The sequence below is a fragment of the Camarhynchus parvulus genome, chromosome 4 (genome assembly GCF_901933205.1).
Source record: "Camarhynchus parvulus chromosome 4, STF_HiC, whole genome shotgun sequence".
NCBI classification, from domain to species: domain Eukaryota; kingdom Metazoa; phylum Chordata; class Aves; order Passeriformes; family Thraupidae; genus Camarhynchus; species Camarhynchus parvulus.
The window spans coordinates 32,000,876-32,011,971 of NC_044574.1; positions in this window are offsets into that span (position 1 = coordinate 32,000,876).

Genomic DNA, 11,096 nt, shown 5'->3' on the forward strand with positions numbered 1-11,096 from the left:
AAGAGATGGTTTTTTCCATCAACTAAATAGCTTCCTTCATTTTTGCAACTACCTTTCATCACCTAAAAAATTAGACTCACACTTCAGATCAGAAGTGGGCTATTGAATGTAAACCCTCCACTGTTCCCACTGACTGCATTTTGGTTCACATGACACAACTTCAGAGTGCACAAAGTGGTTTCCTTCAGGATAAAATTCAACCAGAAGTTGTGATCTGGGAGCACTGCTAGTGCACACCAACCAGTAATGGGAACTCAATCCATAGAATCAAACTAGAACTGAATAGACCTGTGCCTGAGACATATGTTAAGGCAGATGCCTCAGTACCAACTGATGTGCTCCTATTGAATCTTGCTGCCTTTTAAAACACACTTAGCTTCAAGAATTGCTTGCAAGTTTCATAGAGAAAAGACTTCTTAACAGAAATTAAATTACTGACTGCTTATCCAGTCTCAGAAATTGGACCTAATTTCAGATGTATCAAAGCTCAGAGCTGTTTGATCAAGACTTCTGGTTCAAATTTCTATAAACCATATCAAAGAGCATAACTCTGCAGCTGGGTATAGATCTGACTTGCTTGTAAAAGACATGTATGTGATTTAAACTCTATTTTAGGGGTCTTTTTCACAAGGATAAGACCATAATTTTCCTAGTGGGTTCATAAATTTATAAATTAAATGGTGGGAAGTAAAACATGTTTGCTGGCATGTATCCAGCAAATTTCTCTCTGAAGGCAAGCATACTCTGCAGATTTATCCATTTCTGTTTCTCTTTTCTGCTTCTGTCATCCTAAGCAAGCTATTCAGATAACTTCTTTGAAACTGTTAACAAGAAATCTCCACAAGCAGATTATTTTTATCTTTTTCTAAGTGCACAAAGTTTTGAAATAAAATGCAAGTCTTCAGTTTATGGTCAGTGCCATCAACTAAAATCTTTGCCTCCACAGCATATGCTGAATAAAAAATGTTATCTACACAATGAATTCACAAAGGATTTTGTTTCTATATATGGTAAAGCACATTTAGTTCAGAGGTCTCAGTGAGTGTTTGCAGTTACATGCACTCTACCTAATCCTCCCTCTCTGCACAGCAGAGCAAGATCCAAAGATCAGTAAAGCTCTAGTAAAGTCTTGAAAGATTGTATATTATATTATATTATTTTGAAAAAAAACCACTGTCTTTGGCACATGAGGGGACAGTTGCCCAAAATGAACTGTTAAGGAAATACTGGTTTATACAGGGTAGACAAAATTACAGCTGTGTTAGAGTGACAAATCACAAAACACAGAAGTTGTAGAATAGTTAAAGATTATTACTTTTACTCAGAAAACAAAATATTCCCTAAATACTAACAGGATTCTGAGAGGAAAAATCTCTTGCAAGGTTTTTACAATTTTTCTTTTCATGTTACTGTTCAAAAACAGATTTAGATTTATAGATGACTCATTCTCTGTATAATGATTTTTAAAAATAGTATATTCTTGATTTGAGAAATTTTTAATTATCCTGTAAACACAGGACCTTATAAAAAGTTAAACATTAATCAGACCAGATATCCAAGGAGATATGACTGGAATAATATGTTCAATGGCAATAAAATAATACATGCAGCCAATTATCTCTACACATTCAGGCCAGAACCAAGTTTCTGTATTACAACAAAGAACAATGTTCTGATTTTATGCAAAACCTGTAAGGTGTCAATAGCAACACTTTACACTCCTGGCACAAAGCACAGAAATATCCAGTTCATTTGCAATGAGAAAGGAATCTGAGTTTCCCAGCACCAGCTTTGCAGGGTAATTATGAGGTGCTCACAGGCTGCACACAGGAAGCACAGGAATAGGTAGTTTTCTGTGAGGAAGAGTAAATCCCAAAGAGAATCTATGAACAAATGACAATCAGTCTTTCACTTTAGTTACAGACAAAATATCATTTTCATATACTGACTATTCAATTTGTGTAGAAGTTATTCAATGCATCATTAATAAATTTATGCTATTTAATAATCATGTTTCTGAATGAAATTTCTCTATTATAATTGGCAGTGTCACAAATAATTCTCATCACTGCTTTACTTTGTGCAATTTGGACTTCTCATATTTTTACTTCCATATCTTGCACATTTAAGAAAGCTGGGAGTGGAATAAAACTGCCAAATATGAGACACTTAACTAAGACACTTTTATTCTGGCTTTCTATTATTTTCCAAGAATTGCATACCTTTCTGCTGTTCAACTGTTGCAAATTCCCTCAATCTCGTTTTAATTTCACTGCAAGAATATCCCTATATTCCAAATCATGGTCACGTTTACAGAGAGCTTCTGTTCACTGCTCCAGATCTCTCACACCTCTTTCAGCAAGCCAGTTTAAAACTACACACAAGTAGGATGTAGGAAAACTCTACTTGTGTCAAAATTAAATTCTTCCACTGTTTGTGTCAAAATTAAATTCTTCCACTGTTCACCTTACCTCATCCTACAAGGAAAGCATATATTCCAAGATCGCTCAGAAGCAGAAATAGTCCAACTCTATCAGTCACAGTATTGAGAATTAAAAATAATTGGTAGCCCACAGTTTAAAATTCAGACTAAGCAGACAAGGTAGTTACAGTACAGAAGTATAAATGGCATGATGACTTATAAACAATTTTTCACACAAGGTTAGTGGACTGAAGTTGAAATAAAAAAGCTTTAAGAATTGCAAAGTGAGAAAAATGCACAGTAATCACTCAGCACAAAGAAAGAACACACAGAGTGTGAAAACTAGTCATACACCAAGACACCAGCAAGATCTTTTATCAGCTGATCCAATTACTGGCTGGCTCATAACAATTTCTCTCTTCCCTAAGTAAAAATGAATTGGAAAAAAAGTGAAGCCAGGTAAGGATCCTGCATTGTATTAACAGCACTAGTTCTTTAAACTTCTGCTTGGGTATAAATTAATGTATGGTTACACAATCTCAGGAACTTCAGAAGATTCCTTAATCCTAATACTGGAGTATAATTCTAAAAACATGCACTTGTTACTCCTCTGACTCATCGTTCATCTAACAGTTTCCATTCTGGCTTGTAATGAAATTCTTCTCTAGGAGCACATGCACCAGCCAGCTCTGGTAATGGCCTTCCCTACATACTTCCTCTTCACTGCTTATTAACAACTCGCCTTTCTGAATCCAGAGCTACTCTCACCCTTGACAAAGTATGAAAGTGTAATGTTTCAGAAATACACACTGACACACACTGCTGTTTTTCCTTACATGTCCACAGAAATGCCAACGAGGTAAGTTCCCTTATTAAGGATGAGGTTTTGGTGACCCCATGATATTTTTCTTTGAAAAACATGCCTAAACACAGATGGGGCTTTTGATGTCTGTTAGCAAAAATTGCACCAGTTATTGTCCTACTCTAGGCAGAAGTAAGGACTGAGTAAAATGTGCTTTACACTGGTAACATCTGGGCAAATAACAAGCTGTCAAATCAATCATGGGTATACTGTGGCATATAAGGAAGAAAAGGCAAAAACTTTGAGGCATTCAGAAGACAATGTTGCACTAGATCTCACTGCTGTTTGCCAAAAAGCTTTTCATGGCAATTAAATCTCCCGGAAACAAAGCCTCCTCCTGAATGCTGAAAGGGCTCAAATTCATGTTCTCAACACAATACAAGACATAAAACAGAAAAGTAGGACAATCTCTTTTTTCCCAAAATTCCAATGTCAGACAAAAACGTTGTGTCTAATTTTATATTTAATTTACCAATAACAGAGCATGCTGGATACATGGTACAAAATAATTAGTAGAGCAGAACAGTATGAATATTTACACTCATACAGATTCCTCTTTGAAAGTGGGCAAGTTTGCCAATAGTGGTGATACCAGAATCCTGTTTTGAATGTATCCCTTAAATGACTCGGCCCTTGATATTTCAGACATTGCTGGAGAGGTCAATTTACATCAACAGCTCTGACTCATACACTGCCTCTCAAGCTAGAGAATCAAAGTGACATTTCCAAGTATTTAACGGATTTTGTCTCTATGATCACCCGGTCAGATCCCAATGCCTCACACACTTGTATCTTCACTCCTATCATGTTTCAATAAACCTGTCAAGCTTGCACCTGTTCAAAGGTTGGTGGAACATGTCTACTGATCATCTCACAATAATCAACAAGTGGCAGCTGTGCCTGTAGCTGATTCTAACATTTCTATCATTATGAGAGACATAGACAAATTTCACTAGCTGTTCATATTTAGCCTGTATTTCTTTAAGAAGATTCATGAGGCTATAAAGACCTGAGTCATGCACTCTCAAGACAGATTGCCATCTGATACTGTAAGTTAAAAGAACAATGGGCTGCTTCTGAATAAGTCTCTCTTCTTTTCTCTCTTTTTTCCTTCTTTTATTAAAACCAATCAGCAAATAACTCTTGCTGAGTTTTTCTGGGAAAGCTTTTTTAGGGAACAGTCAATGTCAAACACCAATTAAGGGAAATAGGAGTCATCCTTGGTATTTCTTGAACATTCATGTTGAGAGAGTAATGCCAGACATTTTCCTAAAGCTTTATGTTAGATGAAGTTGAAGCATTTTGCAAAATAAATCAGTACTTTAGGGGTTCAGAATGTATTCAGCAGTTTTTAAGAATATACCAGTTCTGATTTTATTAACAATAGTGTCTAATAAAAAGAAAAAGGAAGGAAGGAAGGAAGGAAGGAAGGAAGGAAGGAAGGAAGGAAGGAAGGAAGGAAGGAAGGAAGGAAGGAAGGAAGGAAGGAAGGAAGGAAGGAAGGAGACAATTCTCATATCTTTGAGAAAAAACAATTTACCTTCATCTTCAGAGAATGTCTCTTCCACCTTAAAATTATTACCTTTTAAAAAGTAAGATAAAGCCTTAACTCGTAAACTTACCCCCCAAAATAAAGACATTTTGAAAGTGATCTTTCTTCTTTACTGGAATTGTTCTACAGTTTATATATTCTTCTTGAGGCCTTTTCTTCTAAAAAAGAAAAAAGGAAAGAAATGGCTATTTACTTGTGATCTTTTCAAGATCAGGTTTTATGTTCACATCCAATTCACTTATCCAGAAAACAGAAATTATTTTCTCCTAAATAAATGAGCAATCATTAACTTTCTTTCCATAACTTTTTTTTTTCACCAAACCTTTAATGGTTTCACACTAAAATGCTGCAGCAATTCCAGCTTAAAAGTGATCCAGTCAGCTGCCCATAGCTCTTAAGGCAAGCAGTGGGGAATGAGATGAGTGGGCCACTCTGGTTCCCACATGAGCACAATAGCATCTACATGGTCCCATTCAAAAACTGATGTCAAAACCATCTTCTGGGGCACACAGGGGATCTCCACCACTTGTACACAAAGCCTGGGACTGTGCCACCAGGGCTCTGCAGAGAGATTTCTTCCCTATTCCTGCCTTGGTAGCCAGAGAAGTCCCGGTCTGGCAAGAGCTCTGAAGAGACTGCATGCCCCAAGTCAGAAGAGACAAAAGCTAATGGGAGTCCTTGGAAGTTACTCTCAAGATACTCTTCATCACACAAGGTCATCTGGACGTCATCTCTTCACAGATTTTACTGTCCCTGTTAGCTGGCCTTGTTATGGTGTTTTTTGCTCTTGTCCATACTAACTGGTCACTACAATTTTTTCTTTATTTCTCTTTACTCCATGCCTAGCTCTTTCTTACAGGCATTTTATCATATTCCCCCTATAATTTTAACTTTGATTTGGCCTTGCATATTCCAGGAGAATTTTTTTTCTTCCCTTTTTCTAATAAATTATTGATAAACTTAATTTAGGAAGTCTAGCAAATTCCAGAAGAGCATCTTTGAAGTGAACTTTAGGTTTATTCTTCTCAACTTTTCCTCCATTTTTGACTCTCAATTCACCATTAAAATCTGAGGCTGAATTACAGTGTGTATAATCTCTTCCAAGCTTGCTCAACAGCCTGAAAATCTTTAAAAAATTCTTTACACTTTAAATCTGCTATATAACTTTGATACTCTTTGGAAATGGGCTTTTAGGGGTTGGGGTTATTCCCCAAGCATCATATTATTCCTCAAAATTAGTAATACAGTCTCATTACTATTCACCCTGTCTTTACTCAGACAACTGCATGCCACTAAACAAATCACATATTTCAGAATCCTTACTATGCTTTTCCTTATTTTACTTGTCAATACTTCCTGAATTTTGTTTGCTTACTGCTAAATTTCTGGCAATTTCCTGATGCACAGTGTTGCTCTACTGTTTTTCATCTATTCTTGTTCTTGGTTTTCAGTTTCTTTTCCCTCCACATCTCTTGTAAATATTTTTGGGTGGTTTTCAATAAGAAGCATGTTGTAATGGAACTGCAAATTAGATGAGTCCTTATGTTAACAACAGAAAACTAGGATATTATGGGAAAGAGCTCATGAGAGAAGGAAAAACAGCTACATAAATCATCACTGGCTCCTAAAACTGGCTAAACTAATTCTTCATTTTCAGACTATTAACTAAGAGACCCAGTGTTGTTTTCTGTGATTTTATGCAGTGTTTAACTTCCTGGAATGTCTTTCTGCACTGGACAATTTTCCTGTATTTCATAAGACATCAAAAAAAAATTCATTATTTTTCATTTAGTTTCTTGTTGAAGAAATACCGACGGTTTCTCATGGGTCAATATCTGGATGTGTTTATAGAAAATGAAGTGCTCAATGTCATTTATTTTTATTTCTAAACAAAGCAATGTACTGGTCTTGTTTCAGGTAAAGATGTACATCTGAATTTTGCAATGGTTCTATTGTTTTCAAGCCAAGACTTCCATTATGTTTTCAGGTCAAGACCCCCATACCCATTTTCTGTTTGTCTCAAATTTGGGACTAAACACTTTATTTAGGAAGCTGTGGTATTTTCAAAGAGCTCATCTTGTTTATTTACAGCAAATAGGAGCTGACAACTCCAGAAGGCTTTTCTTGTCATTCCTCCTTGTCTTACTGACTTTTCAGGAATCCAGGAAATCACAACACATATAAGCTAAGAACAGTCTCCAGTGCACACAAATCCCATGATAGCATAAACAGCCAGCAAAATACCATGAAGAAATTTCCAAGTAAATGTCCTCTTCCAGGGTAGATCTATAATTTCATTATTTAGAACCCTTATTTGATCTGTAAACTGATAGTATACCACAGGATTAACTCTCTCCCTGGCTGGGATTCACACATCACCCTGGTAATGCTAACTTGATGTGTATATCAATTCACGCCATGTATAGTGGCAGAACTCACTGTTCTCAATGTTCGTATCCTCATTGACAAAGAAGATGCAATATTTTGAGAAATTTCCACAATTTGGAGCGCTTGTATCAGGAACTGATAAATTAATTTAACATTTATTCAATTCAAATGATGAATTATTCTTGCATCACTAGTTCATCCTTCTTGCTCTTGCATTCCTTGGAAAAAATGCTTTCTGCTGTCCCCCAGACATTTCATGGTATACTAAGGTTTTTTACAACTTAATAAACATTTTGTAAGTTACCTTTGACAAAACAGCCCAATATAAGAAAAAAAAATCCTACTTGATTTGCTAGCATAGCTTAAGGACAAGCTGAAATCCCTGACTCAAAGATCAAGACCAATAACTGTTAAAAACCATTCCTGAAATTTTAAGGGCAAATTTCTCCATCAGTGACTCCCAGGAAAAGGTTCTAATTCTAGTGATCAGAAGAGCACTGAAGAAGCATGTCTGGAGACAACTTTGTCACTAATCTTAGAACAGGATCCATAAAATTCTCCAAACTGTATGCAAGGGACTGATTTCAGTGACAGATTTTATTCTGTATTAATTATGGATTGCATACATAAACCAAAATTTGTTTTTCTCCTTATGATGCCACAAAAATTAAAAACAAAAATAAATTATTTCTCAGTTGGTAAGCAGCTAAATATAAGATTTACGTTTGTTGGTGTTGTGTAATGCTGCTGGCCTAATTCCAGACAATAAACTCTTCAGCTGTCCCTCAACAGGTGTAAAGTGGTTTCACTAACTTTATACCTCTGCAAAAACACATTCGAACTCTTCAGAGACCCTGAAAACCTTGAGCATTACCATTCTTAAGGACTGAGAGTCATGACCCCACCTTGACTCTCTTACCTATGTAACTGCAATTGCCCATCAAAATGATGCTCTGATGGACAACTATCAATGTCTGTCAGGCTGCAGAACTACGATCCTCCAATGCTATAAACACGTGTAAACTTTCAGCATCAGCACTGAATGACAAGTCCCACAACTGAATATTAAAAAGCCCAAGCTTCTTCAACATCTCCCGCCACTGAACTAGTCAGGCAATTATATTCCAAAAGCCTGGGACTGTTCCGCGAGCGTTCCCTTGAGAGATTTCTTCCCTGTGCCTGCCTTGGTACCCAGAGAAGTCCTGGTCCAGCAAACGCTCTGCAGAGTCTAAGGCATCATATCACAGATTTTTTTGAATATGAACGTTAAATTTAAAGGTTGCGTTTGAACTTGTTCTTTCACCAACAAATCCTGCCAGATCTGTAGCTTTTATGCAATAGCTCTCAGGGCCAAGCGGGCCGCACGAAGAGGCCGCCGCCACCGCTGAGGGCGGCCTGGCCTCCCGGCCCTCCCTTCCCGGCCATTCCCTGCCACCCTGCGGGCACCTCCGGGGCTGGCGGGCCACGGCAGCCCCCAGCGGGAAGGAAAAGGGGCGGAGGAGATCCTGGGCCGGAATAAGGGCTGTCCCGCCTGCCCCTGGGCGGCGCGGTGGTGCCGAAGTCCCCACACGTTGGTGTTTTGCCACGTTTGCTTCGCCTCTTCCCCAGACACCCCCTCGGCGGCCGCCCCGGCTGCTCCCGCAGGGACCCTTCCCAGCGCTGATGCTCCTGTCGCTGATCCTGTCCCGTGCCAGGAACGGCAGCAGGCTCGGACAATCCGGAGCAGGAGAAAGGAGCAGTTATGTCATTCCTCAGGCTGAACAGCAAGGCTGAAGAGCTTAGAAGGATTGAAAAAGAAAAAAAAAAAAAGTATGTGCATATCTACCTGTATATATGCACTGTGTACAACACTTCTCTTCTAGCATTGCACTGTTTGTAGTTCGGATTTCATTTTGAGTGCCATTGTCCAAAAGCTTCAGAGGCTTAAATTAACGAATTTTGTGTCTGCCAGCAGAGGGAGCCAGTTTTATTCCATAAACATTGGGGAAAGCATTTTTTTTAACAGGAACATTCCTGGTCTTTTTACATTTATCAAGTCAGAAAATAATAAAACATAATAATTTTTCCATGCCATCTGTATAGCATGATCTTGAAGGGCTCTGTGACCCTTATAGCCTTATCATTTGAATTTCAGATGACAGTAGGAGTAAATTTTGAAAGCCAAGTCTTGTGGCATCACATACATTTGTTTCCCTTTTTAAAATAATCAATTTCTTCATTTATTCAATTATTTTAGACAGTAATGAACAAATCTGCTAATCACTTTTGATAGACAGCATATACAAAACCAGAACTCAGAGCAGCTTACTTTATCACATTTAAAGTTGTCATTATGCTTGTAGCAGGTCTGCTCTTTGGTCCAGGACAATGATGGAAAATTAGTCATTCTTTATTATTTATTACATCCTTCGATTTTTTAATTTTACTTTAATTACACACGAGTCAGAATGCCTTGAGTAAGGAACAAATGTGCCTCCTTTCATGCCACCTGACTAAAAAAAAGACCTCCAAGCAGCAATTTACAATACAACTGAGTTAATGAAAATAGTTTTCATGCAGAAGCAAGTAATAATATTGAATAGCAGACTGCATCACCTTTTTATGTATGTGTGTGTATATATACACACATATATATATCTGTATGTATATATATGTATCTATGTATATACATACATATATATATAGATAGATATATATGTGTGTGTGTGTGTATACATATATATACATATAAAACCCCCAAATATTCATTAAATTTCCAGAGGTAATGTTAAGGAAAATTTTAGTCATTATTTTGAGGAATTCCTAATTTTAAATGTTATTTCATAAGCCTGGATTTTGAGGAAAGGATCTTAAAAATATGGCAGAAAAAGTAAAAACATAACACTATAATGAGCCACGTTGTGGCAAAAAAATAACAAAATTCCTTTGTCACTTGCAGTTTATAGTGGTAGACACCACATCCAGTAGTGGTGTAGGGATTGTTACAGACAGCAGAGCTTGGGCATTATTGCCAATAAGCTTTCTAACATATAGGATTGAATACAGCACTGGCTTTTCCTCAAACATTATGTCCACCACTACTGTAAGAGTGTCAAATTTTAGTTAAAACACATTAAGGGATCTGATTAGGTTTTTGTAATCTCCTAGTACAGCTAAACCCCAAACTGCTGAGGCTGCATTCTGAAGAAGTGCGGCTGTAAGCAGTTTAGTCAAAAATAAAGCAATTTTTCCTGTAATAATTGATATAGCAGAGAGAGAAAATGTAGCTTACGAAGTACCTGTAACCTATATGTTCGGGAAAAGCATTTATAGCGGGAAGGATAGGGAGCCTGGAGCTCCCCATGGGAACCATGGGATTACCAGTACTGTCAGCCTCACAAGCCTGACTTTCTAGAAGCTAACTTTTCTGAATAGATTTCCCTTCTGCAAGATCTCAGGTGCTTCATCTCTGAGGCCAACCACCCAGCACAGTAATAAGTGTGTAAGCATTTTTTGAAATAGTTACATTTTCCTTGCTCTCACCATCTTCCTCAGATGAATCAATGTCAGTCAAGTAAGTTAAGAGTAAAGAACTCAACAAAAGGAAAATAGTGGTTAGCAGAGCACAGTACTAAATGACTGATGACAGAGCTCCAAACTGAAGAGCTGGAAAGTGATAGATTAAGGGGTGTCACTGTATTAGTTATATGGAGTCACTGAATAGATATTTATGCATCATAAACCCATTTGAAAGTGAAATTAAAGTTTAGTCTACAGGGAATAGCGTAAATTTAGCATCTTAAAAAAAAACAAAACCGTATCAAGATGAAATGCTCTGTGGAATAGAATATTATCCATTTAGATTTTAAGAAACAAGGACACTAATCAACTAA